Here is a 16,904-nt window from a genome sequence, read left to right on the forward strand (position 1 = left end):
GCGGCAGCGAGCGGCAGTCGAGCAAAGTCGGGACAAGTCGGGACGGGGACAGGGACAGGGATAGGAATGGTGCGAATGCACTGCAAACTACGCAGACACCTGGTGTGAGGCGAGGCGAGGCGAGGAAGCCCACATCGCTACCAGTGGGCCCTACAGCACGACACTGGCGCACCCCGCACAGGCCCTCCGCTGAGCACCAGGGACAAGATGCGTCCTCCGCTAGTGTCGAAGGCTGCACGCGCCCAGCGAATGACAGGGGGTGCAACGAGCAGCAGTGCGTCTCACACACGCGGCGGTGCGCCCGCCAATTCAGCCGTCACTCTGCTGGGACGCCGGGCGCGCCTCCCCGCGCCGTCCTCAAGGAACTGGCGGTTGCGGAAGGAAGCGCTTTCGTCAAATGCGGCCGAAAACTAACATTTTGTGTGTTGGGAGAAAAGCGGAACGCGAATTCTGCCGTGCTCCTACATTAGATGAGCGCCAACGGCCATACCATGATGAATACACCGGTTCTCGTCCGATCACCGAAGATAAGCATCATCGGGCCCGGCTAGTACTTCGATGGGTGACCGCCTGGGAAACCCGGGTGCTGTTGGCTCCCTTCCTGTTTTTTTTTGTTATGTCGCCAGTCCAATTTTCAAACTACCTTTCTGTTGTGACAAAGATGCTTCCTTAAGCCTTTTAAACTACTGTAATGGTACGAAAATGCAGTAATTAACTCAGTTTGAGGGAGAATGAGCTAACCAAGTTTGCCAAGAAGACTTTGAAAACGACAAAACAGTACGAATCGGCAGGTGATTTCTGAAATACGTCACCGCCTATTGTTGTGTAGGAGTGTAGAGTTCCAAATTTGATTTGTAACCACGAATTTATTCCTTAGTCGTCTCGTCTCGTCTCGTCTCGTCTCGTCCCGCAGACGTTTGTCGTGCTTGCGCTGTCATATGGACCACGACCCGAGCGGCAGCGAGCGGCAGTCGAGCAAAGTCGGGACAAGTCGGGACGGGGACAGGGACAGGGATAGGAATAGTGCGAATGCACTGCAAACTACGCAGACACCTGGTGTGAGGCGAGGCGAGGCGAGGAAGCCCACATCGCTACCAGTGGGCCCTCCAGCACGACACTGGCGCACCCCGCACAGGCCCTCCGCAGAACACCAGGGACAAGATGCGTCCTCCGCTAGTGTCGAAGGCTGCACGCGCCCAGCGAATGACAGGGGGTGCAACGAGCAGCAGTGCGTCTCACACACGCGGCGGTGCGCCCGCCAATTCGGTCGTCACTCTGCTGGGACGCCGGGCGCGCCTCCCCGCGCCGTCCTCGAGGAACTGGCGGTTGCGGAAGGAAGCGCTTTCGTCAAATGCGGCCGAAAACTAACATTTTGTGTGTTGGGAGAAAAGCCGAACGCGAATTCTGCCGTGCTCCTACATTAGATGAGGGCCAACGGCCATACCATGATGAATACACCGGTTCTCGTCCGATCACCGAAGTTAAGCATCATCGGGCCCGGCTAGTACTTGGATGGGTGACCGCCTGGGAAACCCGGGTGCTGTTGGCTCAATTCCTGTTTTTTTTTTTTTTTTTATGTCGCCAGCCCAATTTTCAAACTACCTTTCTTTTGTGACAAAGATGCTTCCTTAAGCCTTTTAAACTACTGTAATGGTACGAAAATGCAGTAATTAACTCAGTTTGAGGGAGAATGTGCTAACCACGTTTGCCAAGAAGACTTTGAAAACGACAAAACAGTACGAATCGGCAGGTGAATTCTGAAATACGTACCGCCTATTGTTGTGTAGGAGTGTGGAGTTCCAAATTTGATTTGTAACCACGAATTTATTCCTTAGTCGTCTCGTCTCGTCTCGTCTCGTCTCGTCCCGCAGACGTTTGTCGTGCTTGCGCTGTCATATGGACCACGACCCGAGCGGCAGCGAGCGGCAGTCGAGCAAAGTCGGGACAAGTCGGGACGGGGACAGGGACAGGGATAGGAATGGTGCGAATGCACTGCAAACTACGCAGACACCTGGTGTGAGGCGAGGCGAGGCGAGGAAGCCCACATCGCTACCAGTGGGCCCTACAGCACGACACTGGCGCACCCCGCACAGGCCCTCCGCTGAGCACCAGGGACAAGATGCGTCCTCCGCTAGTGTCGAAGGCTGCACGCGCCCAGCGAATGACAGGGGGTGCAACGAGCAGCAGTGCGTCTCACACACGCGGCGGTGCGCCCGCCAATTCAGCCGTCACTCTGCTGGGACGCCGGGCGCGCCTCCCCGCGCCGTCCTCAAGGAACTGGCGGTTGCGGAAGGAAGCGCTTTCGTCAAATGCGGCCGAAAACTAACATTTTGTGTGTTGGGAGAAAAGCGGAACGCGAATTCTGCCGTGCTCCTACATTAGATGAGCGCCAACGGCCATACCATGATGAATACACCGGTTCTCGTCCGATCACCGAAGATAAGCATCATCGGGCCCGGCTAGTACTTCGATGGGTGACCGCCTGGGAAACCCGGGTGCTGTTGGCTCCCTTCCTGTTTTTTTTTTGTTATGTCGCCAGTCCAATTTTCAAACTACCTTTCTGTTGTGACAAAGATGCTTCCTTAAGCCTTTTAAACTACTGTAATGGTACGAAAATGCAGTAATTAACTCAGTTTGAGGGAGAATGAGCTAACCAAGTTTGCCAAGAAGACTTTGAAAACGACAAAACAGTACGAATCGGCAGGTGATTTCTGAAATACGTCACCGCCTATTGTTGTGTAGGAGTGTAGAGTTCCAAATTTGATTTGTAACCACGAATTTATTCCTTAGTCGTCTCGTCTCGTCTCGTCTCGTCTCGTCCCGCAGACGTTTGTCGTGCTTGCGCTGTCATATGGACCACGACCCGAGCGGCAGCGAGCGGCAGTCGAGCAAAGTCGGGACAAGTCGGGACGGGGACAGGGACAGGGATAGGAATAGTGCGAATGCACTGCAAACTACGCAGACACCTGGTGTGAGGCGAGGCGAGGCGAGGAAGCCCACATTGCTACCAGTGGGCCCTCCAGCACGACACTGGCGCACCCCGCACAGGCCCTCCGCAGAACACCAGGGACAAGATGCGTCCTCCGCTAGTGTCGAAGGCTGCACGCGCCCAGCGAATGACAGGGGGTGCAACGAGCAGCAGTGCGTCTCACACACGCGGCGGTGCGCCCGCCAATTCGGTCGTCACTCTGCTGGGACGCCGGGCGCGCCTCCCCGCGCCGTCCTCGAGGAACTGGCGGTTGCGGAAGGAAGCGCTTTCGTCAAATGCGGCCGAAAACTAACATTTTGTGTGTTGGGAGAAAAGCCGAACGCGAATTCTGCCGTGCTCCTACATTAGATGAGGGCCAACGGCCATACCATGATGAATACACCGGTTCTCGTCCGATCACCGAAGTTAAGCATCATCGGGCCCGGCTAGTACTTGGATGGGTGACCGCCTGACAAACCCGGGTGCTGTTGGCTCCATTCCTGTTTTTTTTTTTTTTTTGTTATGTCGCCAGCCCAATTTTCAAACTACCTTTCTGTTGTGACAAAGATGCTTCCTTAAGCCTTTTAAACTACTGTAATGGTACGAAAATGCAGTAATTAACTCAGTTTGAGGGAGAATGTGCTAACCAAGTTTGCCAAGAAGACTTTGAAAACGACAAAACAGTACGAATCGGCAGGTGATTTCTGAAATACGTCACCGCCTATTGTTGTGTAGGAGTGTAGAGTTCCAAATTTGATTTGTAACCACGAATTTATTCCTTAGTCGTCTCGTCTCGTCTCGTCCCGCAGACGTTTGTCGTGCTTGCGCTGTCATATGGACCACGACCCGAGCGGCAGCGAGCGGCAGTCGAGCAAAGTCGGGACAAGTCGGGACGGGGACAGGGACAGGGATAGGAATAGTGCGAATGCACTGCAAACTACGCAGACACCTGGTGTGAGGCGAGGCGAGGCGAGGAAGCCCACATCGCTACCAGTGGGCCCTCCAGCACGACACTGCCACACCCCGCACAGGCCCTCCGCTTAACACCAGGGACAAGATGCGTCCTCCGCTAGTGTCGAAGGCTGCACGCGCCCAGCGAATGACAGGGGGTGCAACGAGCAGCAGTGCGTCTCACACACGCGGCGGTGCGCCCGCCAATTCGGCCGTCACTCTGCTGGGACGCCGGGCGCGCCTCCCCGCGCCGTCCTCGAGGAACTGGCGGTTGCGGAAGGAAGCGCTTTCGTCAAATGCGGCCGAAAACTAACATTTTGTGTGTTGGGAGAAAAGCCGAACGCGAATTCTGCCGTGCTCCTACATTAGATGAGCGCCAACGGCCATACCATGATGAATACACCGGTTCTCGTCCGATCACCGAAGTTAAGCATCATCGGGCCCGGCTAGTACTTGGATGGGTGACCGCCTGACAAACCCGGGTGCTGTTGGCTCCATTCCTGTTTTTTTTTTTTTTTGTTATGTCGCCAGCCCAATTTTCAAACTACCTTTCTGTTGTGACAAAGATGCTTCCTTAAGCCTTTTAAACTACTGTAATGGTACGAAAATGCAGTAATTAACTCAGTTTGAGGGAGAATGTGCTAACCAAGTTTGCCAAGAAGACTTTAAAAACGACAAAACAGTACGAATCGGCAGGTGATTTCTGAAATACGTCACCGCGTATTGTTGTGTAGGAGTGTAGAGTTCCAAATTTGATTTGTAACCACGAATTTATTCCTTAGTCGTCTCGTCTCGTCTCGTCTCGTCTCGTCCCGCAGACGTTTGTCGTGCTTGCGCTGTCATATGGACCACGACCCGAGCGGCAGCGAGCGGCAGTCGAGCAAAGTCGGGACAAGTCGGGACGGGGACAGGGACAGGGATAGGAATAGTGCGAATGCACTGCAAACTACGCAGACACCTGGTGTGAGGCGAGGCGAGGCGAGGAAGCCCACATCGCTATCAGTGGGCCCTCCAGCACGACACTGGCGCACCCCGCACAGGCCCTCCGCTGAACACCAGGGACAAGATGCGTCCTCCGCTAGTGTCGAAGGCTGCACGCGCCCAGCGAATGACAGGGGGTGCAACGAGCAGCAGTGCGTCTCACACACGCGGCGGTGCGCCCGCCAATTCGGCCGTCACTCTGCTGGGACGCCGGGCGCGCCTCCCCGCGCCGTCCTCGAGGAACTGGCGGTTGCGGAAGGAAGCGCTTTCGTCAAATGCGGCCGAAAACTAACATTTTGTGTGTTGGGAGAAAAGCCGAACGCGAATTCTGCCGTGCTCCTACATTAGATGAGCGCCAACGGCCATACCATGATGAATACACCGGTTCTCGTCCGATCACCGAAGTTAAGCATCATCGGGCCCGGCTAGTACTTGGATGGGTGACCGCCTGGGAAACCCGGGAGCTGTTGGCTCCCTTCCTGTTATGTTTTTTGTTATGTCGTCAGCCCAATTTTCAAACTACCTTTCTGTTGTGACAAAGATGCTTCCTTAAGCCTTTTAAACTACTGTAATGGTACGAAAATGCAGTAATTAACTCAGTTTGAGGGAGAATGTGCTAACCACGTTTGCCAAGAAGACTTTGAAAACGACAAAACAGTACGAATCGGCAGGTGAATTCTGAAATACGTACCGCCTATTGTTGTGTAGGAGTGTAGAGTTCCAAATTTGATTTGTAACCACGAATTTATTCCTTAGTCGTCTCGTCTCGTCTCGTCCCGCAGACGTTTGTCGTGCTTGCGCTGTCATATGGACCACGACCCGAGCGGCAGCGAGCGGCAGTCGAGCAAAGTCGGGACAAGTCGGGACGGGGACAGGTACAGGGATAGGAATGGTGCGAATGCACTGCAAACTACGCAGACACCTGGTGTGAGGCGAGGCGAGGCGAGGAAGCCCACATCGCTACCAGTGGGCCCTCCAGCACGACACTGGCGCACCCCGCACAGGCCCTCCGCTGAGCACCAGGGACAAGATGCGTCCTCCGCTAGTGTCGAAGGCTGCACGCGCCCAGCGAATGACAGGGGGTGCAACGAGCAGCAGTGCGTCTCACACACGCGGCGGTGCGCCCGCCAATTCGGCCGTCACTCTGCTGGGACGCCGGGCGCGCCTCCCCGCGCCGTCCTCGAGGAACAGGCGGTTGCGGAAGGAAGCGCTTTCGTCAAATGCGGCCGAAAACTAACATTTTGTGTGTTGGGAGAAAAGCGGAACGCGAATTCTGCCGTGCTCCTACATTAGATGAGCGCCAACGGCCATACCATGATGAATACACCGGTTCTCGTCCGATCACCGAAGTTAAGCATCATCGGGCCCGGCTAGTACTTGGATGGGTGACCGCCTGGGAAACCCGGGTGCTGTTGGCTCCCTTCCTGTTATGTTTTTTGTTATGTCGCCAGCCCAATTTTCAAACTACCTTTCTGTTGTGACAAAGATGCTTCCTTAAGCCTTTTAAACTACTGTAATGGTACGAAAATGCAGTAATTAACTCAGTTTTAGGGAGAATGTGCTAACCACGTTTGCCAAGAAGACTTTGAAAACGACAAAACAGTACGAATCGGCAGGTGAATTCTGAAATACGTACCGCCTATTGTTGTGTAGGAGTGTAGAGTTCCAAATTTGATTTGTAACCACGAATTTATTCCTTAGTCGTCTCGTCTCGTCTCGTCCCGCAGACGTTTGTCGTGCTTGCGCTGTCATATGGACCACGACCCGAGCGGCAGCGAGCGGCAGTCGAGCAAAGTCGGGACAAGTCGGGACGGGGACAGGGACAGGGATAGGAATAGTGCGAATGCACTGCAAACTACGCAGACACCTGGTGTGAGGCGAGGCGAGGCGAGGAAGCCCACATCGCTACCAGTGGGCCCTCCAGCACGACACTGCCACACCCCGCACAGGCCCTCCGCTGAACACCAGGGACAAGATGCGTCCTCCGCTAGTGTCGAAGGCTGCACGCGCCCAGCGAATGACAGGGGGTGCAACGAGCAGCAGTGCGTCTCACACACGCGGCGGTGCGCCCGCCAATTCGGCCGTCACTCTGCTGGGACGCCGGGCGCGCCTCCCCGCGCCGTCCTCGAGGAACTGGCGGTTGCGGAAGGAAGCGCTTTCGTCAAATGCGGCCGAAAACTAACATTTTGTGTGTTGGGAGAAAAGCCGAACGCGAATTCTGCCGTGCTCCTACATTAGATGAGCGCCAACGGCCATACCATGATGAATACACCGGTTCTCGTCCGATCACCGAAGTTAAGCATCATCGGGCCCGGCTAGTACTTGGATGGGTGACCGCCTGACAAACCCGGGTGCTGTTGGCTCCATTCCTGTTTTTTTTTTTTTTTTGTTATGTCGCCAGCCCAATTTTCAAACTACCTTTCTGTTGTGACAAAGATGCTTCCTTAAGCCTTTTAAACTACTGTAATGGTACGAAAATGCAGTAATTAACTCAGTTTGAGGGAGAATGTGCTAACCAAGTTTGCCAAGAAGACTTTAAAAACGACAAAACAGTACGAATCGGCAGGTGATTTCTGAAATACGTCACCGCGTATTGTTGTGTAGGAGTGTAGAGTTCCAAATTTGATTTGTAACCACGAATTTATTCCTTAGTCGTCTCGTCTCGTCTCGTCTCGTCTCGTCCCGCAGACGTTTGTCGTGCTTGCGCTGTCATATGGACCACGACCCGAGCGGCAGCGAGCGGCAGTCGAGCAAAGTCGGGACAAGTCGGGACGGGGACAGGGACAGGGATAGGAATAGTGCGAATGCACTGCAAACTACGCAGACACCTGGTGTGAGGCGAGGCGAGGCGAGGAAGCCCACATCGCTATCAGTGGGCCCTCCAGCACGACACTGGCGCACCCCGCACAGGCCCTCCGCTGAACACCAGGGACAAGATGCGTCCTCCGCTAGTGTCGAAGGCTGCACGCGCCCAGCGAATGACAGGGGGTGCAACGAGCAGCAGTGCGTCTCACACACGCGGCGGTGCGCCCGCCAATTCGGCCGTCACTCTGCTGGGACGCCGGGCGCGCCTCCCCGCGCCGTCCTCGAGGAACTGGCGGTTGCGGAAGGAAGCGCTTTCGTCAAATGCGGCCGAAAACTAACATTTTGTGTGTTGGGAGAAAAGCGGAACGCGAATTCTGCCGTGCTCCTACATTAGATGAGCGCCAACGGCCATACCATGATGAATACACCGGTTCTCGTCCGATCACCGAAGTTAAGCATCATCGGGCCCGGCTAGTACTTGGATGGGTGACCGCCTGGGAAACCCGGGAGCTGTTGGCTCCCTTCCTGTTATGTTTTTTGTTATGTCGTCAGCCCAATTTTCAAACTACCTTTCTGTTGTGACAAAGATGCTTCCTTAAGCCTTTTAAACTACTGTAATGGTACGAAAATGCAGTAATTAACTCAGTTTGAGGGAGAATGTGCTAACCACGTTTGCCAAGAAGACTTTGAAAACGACAAAACAGTACGAATCGGCAGGTGAATTCTGAAATACGTACCGCCTATTGTTGTGTAGGAGTGTAGAGTTCCAAATTTGATTTGTAACCACGAATTTATTCCTTAGTCGTCTCGTCTCGTCTCGTCCCGCAGACGTTTGTCGTGCTTGCGCTGTCATATGGACCACGACCCGAGCGGCAGCGAGCGGCAGTCGAGCAAAGTCGGGACAAGTCGGGACGGGGACAGGTACAGGGATAGGAATGGTGCGAATGCACTGCAAACTACGCAGACACCTGGTGTGAGGCGAGGCGAGGCGAGGAAGCCCACATCGCTACCAGTGGGCCCTCCAGCACGACACTGGCGCACCCCGCACAGGCCCTCCGCTGAGCACCAGGGACAAGATGCGTCCTCCGCTAGTGTCGAAGGCTGCACGCGCCCAGCGAATGACAGGGGGTGCAACGAGCAGCAGTGCGTCTCACACACGCGGCGGTGCGCCCGCCAATTCGGCCGTCACTCTGCTGGGACGCCGGGCGCGCCTCCCCGCGCCGTCCTCGAGGAACAGGCGGTTGCGGAAGGAAGCGCTTTCGTCAAATGCGGCCGAAAACTAACATTTTGTGTGTTGGGAGAAAAGCGGAACGCGAATTCTGCCGTGCTCCTACATTAGATGAGCGCCAACGGCCATACCATGATGAATACACCGGTTCTCGTCCGATCACCGAAGTTAAGCATCATCGGGCCCGGCTAGTACTTGGATGGGTGACCGCCTGGGAAACCCGGGTGCTGTTGGCTCCCTTCCTGTTATGTTTTTTGTTATGTCGCCAGCCCAATTTTCAAACTACCTTTCTGTTGTGACAAAGATGCTTCCTTAAGCCTTTTAAACTACTGTAATGGTACGAAAATGCAGTAATTAACTCAGTTTTAGGGAGAATGTGCTAACCACGTTTGCCAAGAAGACTTTGAAAACGACAAAACAGTACGAATCGGCAGGTGAATTCTGAAATACGTACCGCCTATTGTTGTGTAGGAGTGTAGAGTTCCAAATTTGATTTGTAACCACGAATTTATTCCTTAGTCGTCTCGTCTCGTCTCGTCCCGCAGACGTTTGTCGTGCTTGCGCTGTCATATGGACCACGACCCGAGCGGCAGCGAGCGGCAGTCGAGCAAAGTCGGGACAAGTCGGGACGGGGACAGGGACAGGGATAGGAATAGTGCGAATGCACTGCAAACTACGCAGACACCTGGTGTGAGGCGAGGCGAGGCGAGGAAGCCCACATCGCTATCAGTGGGCCCTCCAGCACGACACTGGCGCACCCCGCACAGGCCCTCCGCTGAACACCAGGGACAAGATGCGTCCTCCGCTAGTGTCGAAGGCTGCACGCGCCCAGCGAATGACAGGGGGTGCAACGAGCAGCAGTGCGTCTCACACACGCGGCGGTGCGCCCGCCAATTCGGCCGTCACTCTGCTGGGACGCCGGGCGCGCCTCCCCGCGCCGTCCTCGAGGAACTGGCGGTTGCGGAAGGAAGCGCTTTCGTCAAATGCGGCCGAAAACTAACATTTTGTGTGTTGGGAGAAAAGCCGAACGCGAATTCTGCCGTGCTCCTACATTAGATGAGCGCCAACGGCCATACCATGATGAATACACCGGTTCTCGTCCGATCACCGAAGTTAAGCATCATCGGGCCCGGCTAGTACTTGGATGGGTGACCGCCTGGGAAACCCGGGAGCTGTTGGCTCCCTTCCTGTTATGTTTTTTGTTATGTCGCCAGCCCAATTTTCAAACTACCTTTCTGTTGTGACAAAGATGCTTCCTTAAGCCTTTTAAACTACTGTAATGGTACGAAAATGCAGTAATTAACTCAGTTTGAGGGAGAATGTGCTAACCACGTTTGCCAAGAAGACTTTGAAAACGACAAAACAGTACGAATCGGCAGGTGAATTCTGAAATACGTACCGCCTATTGTTGTGTAGGAGTGTAGAGTTCCAAATTTGATTTGTAACCACGAATTTATTCCTTAGTCGTCTCGTCTCGTCTCGTCCCGCAGACGTTTGTCGTGCTTGCGCTGTCATATGGACCACGACCCGAGCGGCAGCGAGCGGCAGTCGAGCAAAGTCGGGACAAGTCGGGACGGGGACAGGTACAGGGATAGGAATGGTGCGAATGCACTGCAAACTACGCAGACACCTGGTGTGAGGCGAGGCGAGGCGAGGAAGCCCACATCGCTACCAGTGGGCCCTCCAGCACGACACTGGCGCACCCCGCACAGGCCCTCCGCTGAGCACCAGGGACAAGATGCGTCCTCCGCTAGTGTCGAAGGCTGCACGCGCCCAGCGAATGACAGGGGGTGCAACGAGCAGCAGTGCGTCTCACACACGCGGCGGTGCGCCCGCCAATTCGGCCGTCACTCTGCTGGGACGCCGGGCGCGCCTCCCCGCGCCGTCCTCGAGGAACTGGCGGTTGCGGAAGGAAGCGCTTTCGTCAAATGCGGCCGAAAACTAACATTTTGTGTGTTGGGAGAAAAGCGGAACGCGAATTCTGCCGTGCTCCTACATTAGATGAGCGCCAACGGCCATACCATGATGAATACACCGGTTCTCGTCCGATCACCGAAGTTAAGCATCATCGGGCCCGGCTAGTACTTGGATGGGTGACCGCCTGACAAACCCGGGTGCTGTTGGCTCCCTTCCTGTTATGTTTTTTGTTATGTCGCCAGCCCAATTTTCAAACTACCTTTCTGTTGTGACAAAGATGCTTCCTTAAGCCTTTTAAACTACTGTAATGGTACGAAAATGCAGTAATTAACTCAGTTTGAGGGAGAATGTGCTAACCAAGTTTGCCAAGAAGACTTTGAAAACGACAAAACAGTACGAATCGGCAGGTGATTTCTGAAATACGTCACCGCCTATTGTTGTGTAGGAGTGTAGAGTTCCAAATTTGATTTGTAACCACGAATTTATTCCTTAGTCGTCTCGTCTCGTCTCGTCTCGTCTCGTCCCGCAGACGTTTGTCGTGCTTGCGCTGTCATATGGACCACGACCCGAGCGGCAGCGAGCGGCAGTCGAGCAAAGTCGGGACAAGTCGGGACGGGGACAGGGACAGGGATAGGAATAGTGCGAATGCACTGCAAACTACGCAGACACCTGGTGTGAGGCGAGGCGAGGCGAGGAAGCCCACATCGCTATCAGTGGGCCCTCCAGCACGTTACTGGCGCACCCCGCACAGGCCCTCCGCTGAACACCAGGGACAAGATGCGTCCTCCGCTAGTGTCGAAGGCTGCACGCGCCCAGCGAATGACAGGGGGTGCAACGAGCAGCAGTGCGTCTCACACACGCGGCGGTGCGCCCGCCAATTCGGCCGTCACTCTGCTGGGACGCCGGGCGCGCCTCCCCGCGCCGTCCTCGAGGAACTGGCGGTTGCGGAAGGAAGCGCTTTCGTCAAATGCGGCCGAAAACTAACATTTTGTGTGTTGGGAGAAAAGCCGAACGCGAATTCTGCCGTGCTCCTACATTAGATGAGGGCCAACGGCCATACCATGATGAATACACCGGTTCTCGTCCGATCACCGAAGTTAAGCATCATCGGGCCCGGCTAGTACTTGGATGGGTGACCGCCTGGGAAACCCGGGAGCTGTTGGCTCCCTTCCTGTTATGTTTTTTGTTATGTCGCCAGCCCAATTTTCAAACTACCTTTCTGTTGTGACAAAGATGCTTCCTTAAGCCTTCTAAACTAGTGTAATGGTACGAAAATGCAGTAATTAACTCAGTTTGAGGGAGAATGTGCTAACCACGTTTGCCAAGAAGACTTTGAAAACGACAAAACAGTACGAATCGGCAGGTGAATTCTGAAATACGTACCGCCTATTGTTGTGTAGGAGTGTAGAGTTCCAAATTTGATTTGTAACCACGAATTTATTCCTTAGTCGTCTCGTCTCGTCTCGTCCCGCAGACGTTTGTCGTGCTTGCGCTGTCATATGGACCACGACCCGAGCGGCAGCGAGCGGCAGTCGAGCAAAGTCGGGACAAGTCGGGACGGGGACAGGTACAGGGATAGGAATGGTGCGAATGCACTGCAAACTACGCAGACACCTGGTGTGAGGCGAGGCGAGGCGAGGAAGCCCACATCGCTACCAGTGGGCCCTCCAGCACGACACTGGCGCACCCCGCACAGGCCCTCCGCTGAGCACCAGGGACAAGATGCGTCCTCCGCTAGTGTCGAAGGCTGCACGCGCCCAGCGAATGACAGGGGGTGCAACGAGCAGCAGTGCGTCTCACACACGCGGCGGTGCGCCCGCCAATTCGGCCGTCACTCTGCTGGGACGCCGGGCGCGCCTCCCCGCGCCGTCCTCGAGGAACTGGCGGTTGCGGAAGGAAGCGCTTTCGTCAAATGCGGCCGAAAACTAACATTTTGTGTGTTGGGAGAAAAGCGGAACGCGAATTCTGCCGTGCTCCTACATTAGATGAGCGCCAACGGCCATACCATGATGAATACACCGGTTCTCGTCCGATCACCGAAGTTAAGCATCATCGGGCCCGGCTAGTACTTGGATGGGTGACCGCCTGACAAACCCGGGTGCTGTTGGCTCCCTTCCTGTTATGTTTTTTGTTATGTCGCCAGCCCAATTTTCAAACTACCTTTCTGTTGTGACAAAGATGCTTCCTTAAGCCTTTTAAACTACTGTAATGGTACGAAAATGCAGTAATTAACTCAGTTTGAGGGAGAATGTGCTAACCAAGTTTGCCAAGAAGACTTTGAAAACGACAAAACAGTACGAATCGGCAGGTGATTTCTGAAATACGTCACCGCCTATTGTTGTGTAGGAGTGTAGAGTTCCAAATTTGATTTGTAACCACGAATTTATTCCTTAGTCGTCTCGTCTCGTCTCGTCTCGTCTCGTCCCGCAGACGTTTGTCGTGCTTGCGCTGTCATATGGACCACGACCCGAGCGGCAGCGAGCGGCAGTCGAGCAAAGTCGGGACAAGTCGGGACGGGGACAGGGACAGGGATAGGAATAGTGCGAATGCACTGCAAACTACGCAGACACCTGGTGTGAGGCGAGGCGAGGCGAGGAAGCCCACATCGCTATCAGTGGGCCCTCCAGCACGTTACTGGCGCACCCCGCACAGGCCCTCCGCTGAACACCAGGGACAAGATGCGTCCTCCGCTAGTGTCGAAGGCTGCACGCGCCCAGCGAATGACAGGGGGTGCAACGAGCAGCAGTGCGTCTCACACACGCGGCGGTGCGCCCGCCAATTCGGCCGTCACTCTGCTGGGACGCCGGGCGCGCCTCCCCGCGCCGTCCTCGAGGAACTGGCGGTTGCGGAAGGAAGCGCTTTCGTCAAATGCGGCCGAAAACTAACATTTTGTGTGTTGGGAGAAAAGCCGAACGCGAATTCTGCCGTGCTCCTACATTAGATGAGGGCCAACGGCCATACCATGATGAATACACCGGTTCTCGTCCGATCACCGAAGTTAAGCATCATCGGGCCCGGCTAGTACTTGGATGGGTGACCGCCTGGGAAACCCGGGAGCTGTTGGCTCCCTTCCTGTTATGTTTTTTGTTATGTCGCCAGCCCAATTTTCAAACTACCTTTCTGTTGTGACAAAGATGCTTCCTTAAGCCTTCTAAACTAGTGTAATGGTACGAAAATGCAGTAATTAACTCAGTTTGAGGGAGAATGTGCTAACCACGTTTGCCAAGAAGACTTTGAAAACGACAAAACAGTACGAATCGGCAGGTGAATTCTGAAATACGTACCGCCTATTGTTGTGTAGGAGTGTAGAGTTCCAAATTTGATTTGTAACCACGAATTTATTCCTTAGTCGTCTCGTCTCGTCTCGTCCCGCAGACGTTTGTCGTGCTTGCGCTGTCATATGGACCACGACCCGAGCGGCAGCGAGCGGCAGTCGAGCAAAGTCGGGACAAGTCGGGACGGGGACCGGGACAGGGATAGGAATGGTGCGAATGCACTGCAAACTACGCAGACACCTGGTGTGAGGCGAGGCGAGGCGAGGAAGCCCACATCGCTACCAGTGGGCCCTCCAGCACGACACTGGCGCACCCCGCACAGGCCCTCCGCTGAGCACCAGGGACAAGATGCGTCCTCCGCTAGTGTCGAAGGCTGCACGCGCCCAGCGAATGACAGGGGGTGCAACGAGCAGCAGTGCGTCTCACACACGCGGCGGTGCGCCCGCCAATTCGGCCGTCACTCTGCTGGGACGCCGGGCGCGCCTCCCCGCGCCGTCCTCGAGGAACTGGCGGTTGCGGAAGGAAGCGCTTTCGTCAAATGCGGCCGAAAACTAACATTTTGTGTGTTGGGAGAAAAGCGGAACGCGAATTCTGCCGTGCTCCTACATTAGATGAGCGCCAACGGCCATACCATGATGAATACACCGGTTCTCGTCCGATCACCGAAGTTAAGCATCATCGGGCCCGGCTAGTACTTGGATGGGTGACCGCCTGACAAACCCGGGTGCTGTTGGCTCCCTTCCTGTTATGTTTTTTGTTATGTCGCCAGCCCAATTTTCAAACTACCTTTCTGTTGTGACAAAGATGCTTCCTTAAGCCTTTTAAACTACTGTAATGGTACGAAAATGCAGTAATTAACTCAGTTTGAGGGAGAATGTGCTAACCAAGTTTGCCAAGAAGACTTTGAAAACGACAAAACAGTACGAATCGGCAGGTGATTTCTGAAATACGTCACCGCCTATTGTTGTGTACGAGTGTAGAGTTCCAAATTTGATTTGTAACCACGAATTTATTCCTTAGTCGTCTCGTCTCGTCTCGTCTCGTCTCGTCCCGCAGACGTTTGTCGTGCTTGCGCTGTCATATGGACCACGACCCGAGCGGCAGCGAGCGGCAGTCGAGCAAAGTCGGGACAAGTCGGGACGGGGACAGGGACAGGGATAGGAATAGTGCGAATGCACTGCAAACTACGCAGACACCTGGTGTGAGGCGAGGCGAGGCGAGGAAGCCCACATCGCTATCAGTGGGCCCTCCAGCACGACACTGGCGCACCCCGCACAGGCCCTCCGCTGAACACCAGGGACAAGATGCGTCCTCCGCTAGTGTCGAAGGCTGCACGCGCCCAGCGAATGACAGGGGGTGCAACGAGCAGCAGTGCGTCTCACACACGCGGCGGTGCGCCCGCCAATTCGGCCGTCACTCTGCTGGGACGCCGGGCGCGCCTCCCCGCGCCGTCCTCGAGGAACTGGCGGTTGCGGAAGGAAGCGCTTTCGTCAAATGCGGCCGAAAACTAACATTTTGTGTGTTGGGAGAAAAGCCGAACGCGAATTCTGCCGTGCTCCTACATTAGATGAGCGCCAACGGCCATACCATGATGAATACACCGGTTCTCGTCCGATCACCGAAGTTAAGCATCATCGGGCCCGGCTAGTACTTGGATGGGTGACCGCCTGGGAAACCCGGGAGCTGTTGGCTCCCTTCCTGTTATGTTTTTTGTTATGTCGCCAGCCCAATTTTCAAACTACCTTTCTGTTGTGACAAAGATGCTTCCTTAAGCCTTCTAAACTACTGTAATGGTACGAAAATGCAGTAATTAACTCAGTTTGAGGGAGAATGTGCTAACCACGTTTGCCAAGAAGACTATGAAAACGACAAAACAGTACGAATCGGCAGGTGAATTCTGAAATACGTACCGCCTATTGTTGTGTAGGAGTGTAGAGTTCCAAATTTGATTTGTAACCACGAATTTATTCCTTAGTCGTCTCGTCTCGTCTCGTCCCGCAGACGTTTGTCGTGCTTGCGCTGTCATATGGACCACGACCCGAGCGGCAGCGAGCGGCAGTCGAGCAAAGTCGGGACAAGTCGGGACGGGGACAGGTACAGGGATAGGAATGGTGCGAATGCACTGCAAACTACGCAGACACCTGGTGTGAGGCGAGGCGAGGCGAGGAAGCCCACATCGCTACCAGTGGGCCCTCCAGCACGACACTGGCGCACCCCGCACAGGCCCTCCGCTGAGCACCAGGGACAAGATGCGTCCTCCGCTAGTGTCGAAGGCTGCACGCGCCCAGCGGAAGACAGGGGGTGCAACGAGCAGCAGTGCGTCTCACACACGCGGCGGTGCGCCCGCCAATTCGGCCGTCACTCTGCTGGGACGCCGGGCGCGCCTCCCCGCGCCGTCCTCGAGGAACTGGCGGTTGCGGAAGGAAGCGCTTTCGTCAAATGCGGCCGAAAACTAACATTTTGTGTGTTGGGAGAAAAGCGGAACGCGAATTCTGCCGTGCTCCTACATTAGATGAGCGCCAACGGCCATACCATGATGAATACACCGGTTCTCGTCCGATCACCGAAGTTAAGCATCATCGGGCCCGGCTAGTACTTGGATGGGTGACCGCCTGGGAAACCCGGGTGCTGTTGGCTCCATTCCTGTTTTTTTTTTTTTTTTTGTTATGTCGCCAGCCCAATTTTCAAACTACCTTTCTGTTGTGACAAAGATGCTTCCTTAAGCCTTTTAAACTACTGTAATGGTACGAAAATGCAGTAATTAACTCAGTTTGAGGGA

General features: G+C 54.9%; 18 non-coding genes across 18 annotated transcripts; all 18 read left to right on the forward strand.

Annotated features, from left to right (window-relative positions):
- Positions 1-476: 476 nt before the first annotated feature.
- LOC126140916 (5S ribosomal RNA) lies at positions 477-595 on the forward strand. Its single transcript, XR_007529426.1, has one exon. It is a non-coding gene; the product is annotated as a 5S ribosomal RNA (ribosomal RNA).
- Positions 596-1,430: 835 nt separating this feature from the next.
- LOC126140588 (5S ribosomal RNA) lies at positions 1,431-1,549 on the forward strand. Its single transcript, XR_007529130.1, has one exon. It is a non-coding gene; the product is annotated as a 5S ribosomal RNA (ribosomal RNA).
- Positions 1,550-2,388: 839 nt separating this feature from the next.
- LOC126140917 (5S ribosomal RNA) lies at positions 2,389-2,507 on the forward strand. The gene has a single exon (XR_007529427.1). It is a non-coding gene; the product is annotated as a 5S ribosomal RNA (ribosomal RNA).
- Positions 2,508-3,343: 836 nt separating this feature from the next.
- On the forward strand, positions 3,344-3,462 carry LOC126140359 (5S ribosomal RNA). The gene has a single exon (XR_007528924.1). It is a non-coding gene; the product is annotated as a 5S ribosomal RNA (ribosomal RNA).
- An 832-nt stretch (positions 3,463-4,294) lies between these two features.
- LOC126140360 (5S ribosomal RNA) lies at positions 4,295-4,413 on the forward strand. The gene has a single exon (XR_007528925.1). It is a non-coding gene; the product is annotated as a 5S ribosomal RNA (ribosomal RNA).
- An 841-nt stretch (positions 4,414-5,254) lies between these two features.
- LOC126140845 (5S ribosomal RNA) lies at positions 5,255-5,373 on the forward strand. Its single transcript, XR_007529363.1, has one exon. It is a non-coding gene; the product is annotated as a 5S ribosomal RNA (ribosomal RNA).
- Positions 5,374-6,199: 826 nt separating this feature from the next.
- LOC126140590 (5S ribosomal RNA) lies at positions 6,200-6,318 on the forward strand. The gene has a single exon (XR_007529132.1). It is a non-coding gene; the product is annotated as a 5S ribosomal RNA (ribosomal RNA).
- An 826-nt stretch (positions 6,319-7,144) lies between these two features.
- LOC126140362 (5S ribosomal RNA) lies at positions 7,145-7,263 on the forward strand. Its single transcript, XR_007528926.1, has one exon. It is a non-coding gene; the product is annotated as a 5S ribosomal RNA (ribosomal RNA).
- Positions 7,264-8,105: 842 nt separating this feature from the next.
- Positions 8,106-8,224, forward strand: LOC126140847 (5S ribosomal RNA). Its single transcript, XR_007529365.1, has one exon. It is a non-coding gene; the product is annotated as a 5S ribosomal RNA (ribosomal RNA).
- Positions 8,225-9,050: 826 nt separating this feature from the next.
- LOC126140591 (5S ribosomal RNA) lies at positions 9,051-9,169 on the forward strand. Its single transcript, XR_007529133.1, has one exon. It is a non-coding gene; the product is annotated as a 5S ribosomal RNA (ribosomal RNA).
- Positions 9,170-9,995: 826 nt separating this feature from the next.
- LOC126140849 (5S ribosomal RNA) lies at positions 9,996-10,114 on the forward strand. Its single transcript, XR_007529366.1, has one exon. It is a non-coding gene; the product is annotated as a 5S ribosomal RNA (ribosomal RNA).
- Positions 10,115-10,940: 826 nt separating this feature from the next.
- Positions 10,941-11,059, forward strand: LOC126140363 (5S ribosomal RNA). Its single transcript, XR_007528927.1, has one exon. It is a non-coding gene; the product is annotated as a 5S ribosomal RNA (ribosomal RNA).
- Positions 11,060-11,896: 837 nt separating this feature from the next.
- LOC126140850 (5S ribosomal RNA) lies at positions 11,897-12,015 on the forward strand. The gene has a single exon (XR_007529367.1). It is a non-coding gene; the product is annotated as a 5S ribosomal RNA (ribosomal RNA).
- Positions 12,016-12,841: 826 nt separating this feature from the next.
- Positions 12,842-12,960, forward strand: LOC126140364 (5S ribosomal RNA). Its single transcript, XR_007528928.1, has one exon. It is a non-coding gene; the product is annotated as a 5S ribosomal RNA (ribosomal RNA).
- An 837-nt stretch (positions 12,961-13,797) lies between these two features.
- LOC126140851 (5S ribosomal RNA) lies at positions 13,798-13,916 on the forward strand. The gene has a single exon (XR_007529368.1). It is a non-coding gene; the product is annotated as a 5S ribosomal RNA (ribosomal RNA).
- Positions 13,917-14,742: 826 nt separating this feature from the next.
- Positions 14,743-14,861, forward strand: LOC126140365 (5S ribosomal RNA). Its single transcript, XR_007528929.1, has one exon. It is a non-coding gene; the product is annotated as a 5S ribosomal RNA (ribosomal RNA).
- An 837-nt stretch (positions 14,862-15,698) lies between these two features.
- Positions 15,699-15,817, forward strand: LOC126140852 (5S ribosomal RNA). The gene has a single exon (XR_007529369.1). It is a non-coding gene; the product is annotated as a 5S ribosomal RNA (ribosomal RNA).
- An 826-nt stretch (positions 15,818-16,643) lies between these two features.
- Positions 16,644-16,762, forward strand: LOC126140592 (5S ribosomal RNA). Its single transcript, XR_007529134.1, has one exon. It is a non-coding gene; the product is annotated as a 5S ribosomal RNA (ribosomal RNA).
- The last annotated feature ends 142 nt before the right edge of the window (positions 16,763-16,904 follow it).

Source organism: Schistocerca cancellata, unplaced genomic scaffold (genome assembly GCF_023864275.1).
Source record: "Schistocerca cancellata isolate TAMUIC-IGC-003103 unplaced genomic scaffold, iqSchCanc2.1 HiC_scaffold_705, whole genome shotgun sequence".
In the NCBI taxonomy this organism is placed as follows: domain Eukaryota; kingdom Metazoa; phylum Arthropoda; class Insecta; order Orthoptera; family Acrididae; genus Schistocerca; species Schistocerca cancellata.